Source organism: Sander lucioperca, chromosome 1, assembly GCF_008315115.2.
Source record: "Sander lucioperca isolate FBNREF2018 chromosome 1, SLUC_FBN_1.2, whole genome shotgun sequence".
NCBI classification, from domain to species: domain Eukaryota; kingdom Metazoa; phylum Chordata; class Actinopteri; order Perciformes; family Percidae; genus Sander; species Sander lucioperca.
Genome location: NC_050173.1, coordinates 49,185,059 through 49,188,717, shown reverse-complemented (window position 1 = coordinate 49,188,717; position 3,659 = coordinate 49,185,059).

Below are 3,659 nucleotides of genomic sequence, written 5' to 3'. Positions count from 1 at the left end.
GCATTTAACAACAACTTTGAATGCACCACGAGGCTGTAAATTACCAGTTTCATTGAAGGCACCGTCTGTGTTTTTCCGACAACAGCAGCTGCAGATTGTTACATCCCGGTGTCGGAATCCTCTACAGTGAAATACAGACAAACTTTACACCGTTTGGCGTTAGCTGTCAGCATTGTAACCGTGTTTAATCCAGCTACTAGCTAGTGGTAGGCTAACGTTAGCTGCTGTTGAGTATAGTGTTAACTAGCTAGCGGTAGGCTAACGTTAGCTGCTGTTGAGTATAGTGTTAACTAGCGTCACGTGCATCAATGTTTCTGTTTCCTGTATCGTCTGTTTCAGAGCATCAGAGAGAAGAGCAGACATATCAGTGGCACCAGAATGAGGCACTGAAATCCGTGTTGCTATTCCTGCAGCAGCAGGAAAACAAAGTCTTTAAACGCTTCAGATGTAAAGTTATTCACTGTCAAAGTGACGTCAAAATGAATGTCAGTCAATGGGATGCTAACGTCGGGTGATCGTTTGGTAGCATCAAAATGGCGCCATAGGAGGTTTGAGTTCTGAAGTGAAGCTTACCCCCTTGAGAGTCGATTGTGATTTATAAAAGGGAATCTGGCGTAGGATGTGCGTGTGCATGGTTTTAGAAATCCGAATATTTCTGTACATACTCACATTGTATGTTTCGTCCGTACGCCACTTCTGAGGCAAATTCCCCGCCCAGTTCTATAAATGAGGCCCCAGGTACGGAGTTTGGACTGATACTAAAGAGATGCCAGTTCACTCCCTAATTTTTTAATACGTGGGCCGTTATAACTGACGTTCTCAACTACAATTCAGAGTTGTTTGAACTACAGAAATCTGTTTAGAATAATACAACAAGGACGAAGCTGTAAACCGCGCTGTTTGTTTAGAATGGAACGGATCGCAAATGGATCTGAATGAAGAAACGTAAAAAAAAAAGAAACAATGATGAACAACATATTGTTGTCACTGCCCACGACTTGTTTAAACTGCTTCCATACCTCTGACTTTCCTCCACACTTGCTCAAAGTTAATTCTCCTGTTTTTCTTTTTTTCTTTACATCTTCAAGCTCCCGGTGTGATGCGTGCGAGAGGAGGAGACTCCGCGCATGAAGTGCTGCATTTTGTAACTGCAGCCTAATTTTTGTAGGCTACACATTTGTTACTTTTATATAGCCTATATAAATATATAATATTTCTGATTATGGCATAGCTTTCTCCCCACCCAAATAGGATAATAAGAGTTAAGATAAGAGTAGATAAAAAAATAAATAAAAATTGCTTAATCAAGGGTCCGGCCCGGGCCCGGCCCGGCCCGAGGATGTGGCGGTACATATAACGGCCCGAGCCCGACCCGAGGTCCGGTCGGGCTCGGGCTCGGGCCGAGAATCTAAACTCTACTGCCAATGTACCCTTGAGCAAGGCACCGAAGCCCTAACACCTCTCCACATTTGTTGCATGTGTGATATTTAAAAAAACAGAACGAAAAGAATGAATTTTCCCAAAGAGAACAAATAAAAAACATTATTATTAATGCTGTTAGCTGTTACGGTAACAGTGCATAGTTGGTGCATTAAGTCGCTAATATGCTCTTGGTCCGTGGTGTACTACTTCTTGACCGCATCTGAATGCGGTCAGAAGCCCCTTTTAAGCTCTGCCCATGACATGCACGCACGCACGCGATAAGCCCATTGCACTTCGTCTACACTGCTCTTCCACAGTGGAGGAGCTGACACCACATGACTGCTACCTCATTAGAGGCTTTAGCCCGTGAGCTAACAGGCCACGGAGACAGTGGGCCATGCCACGATTGCTAATTATAATAATAACAATAACACTGCCTTAGGATGCTACTTGCTTTTCTTTTCAATTAATTTTATCAGATGCACTCAAGGGGAAAGAAATGGAAGAGGCAGAGGGAGGGGGCAGCCGCCACCACACACTGGCTCTATAGGAGGGAAATTATGTGTTTATTCTACATACTTGGCCAGATGACAGGCTCTATAATTGCTGCCAAATGACAATGGCTGACCTGCCTTTGAGTAAAAATCATTACCGTATGACAATACTGTTGATGTGACTGATGTTACTGTAACCACCAGTTGTAGATAACTAAACCTGCTGTAATTTTCCAATACATTTGCAGATGTATAGGGCTGATGTTTACCTGAGAGAGTGAAGGCTTGTTGAGATACCCTAAAGTGACTGTGCAAGTCAGGGGACCCATAAACAGATTGTTCTGAGTGGAAGCTGTGGACATCTGTGAGATATTGCTTTTGATATTCCTCAACTCACAACCGGATCAAAGTTCAGCCTCTGCTATTTCATGTTATTATGTTTGGAATAGATAGCAGTCATCCACAGGTGCCTCTTCGACACAGATACTGTGCAGCTCCTAAATCAATATAAAAATACACACTGACTCATAGCTAGATTGCTTTGTGATAATGTATTCAGGTATGATATGTATTTCCTGGAGAAATGTATAATTTATTTTGACACTTGTCAGCAGTATTACCATTTCCCAGCACATACTGTAACAAATGGGATAAAACACTATTCTCACTCTGCAATAACTCCAGGAGCATAATACTGTCTACATTGTCTTATTGTACAAAACTTAGCTGAAAGATATCTCAGAGAACAGCCAAGGTAATTGATGCAGGTTTCAAGATGGTAAGGACAGAAGTCAATTGCAATTACACTCATGTTTAGTTTCAGCTGTTTGGTATTGGTTGATTGACACGCATCAGCTTCAGAAGTCCTGTTGCAGTAAAGCTGTGGGCTTTGAACACCCTACAACTCTGAACAAAACCAGCTGAGTCCTAAATTACTGCTGGCAAACTTAAGCAAGCCAGCCAAGACCAGACAACTTCGGAGCTTACGCCTAAGCAAAAGCTAACCACTCCCCAACCCCCCAGCGCACTGAGACTGGTTATGATGCATAAATGAAATGATCTTTTGGGCTGCCAGGTTATGAGGGCACAGCCAGGACTCATATGTGTGTGTCCTCTGCCAACATAACCTTTTAGAGAGTAATCCAGATTTATAATTGCAGAATTGCAGTCTTGTTGTAAAGTGTTGATTTTCAACTTTATAAAAAAAGACATTGACCATGCTTTGCAGCCTTCTTTTCATGGGGTTCCTCCGGGTGCTCCGGTTTCCTCCCACCATAAAGACATGCATGCTAGGTAACTAGGACTACATTTGAAAATTAGCCGACTGGCTAACACTGGCACATTTAAAAAAATGTTGATTCATTTGCATTGTCCTAATAAATACATCTTTAATAAATATGCTTCTTGAAAGTAGGGGGCAAATCCATCAGTCAGCTAAATAAGCAGGGGATATAAAGGTCTTACTGCTTTACATAGCAACTCCAAAATTCATTATACCATTAATGAACTCAATAGCAATACTTCACACAAAAACATTAGTAATAACTTATATACCCTTTATAAATTAGTAGTAGGGTAGCAATTTAACAAGGTCAGGAAGCAGGCCAGATTAAAGCTATCAACAATCATATATTCAGTAAGACAAGTGGACCAATAGGTACAGATGACTGTGGGGAAATATTGTCTCTGCTCTTATGTTATACTGTTCTGTCACGTTAAACGTCCAGCCAAGAGAGCCAGTGA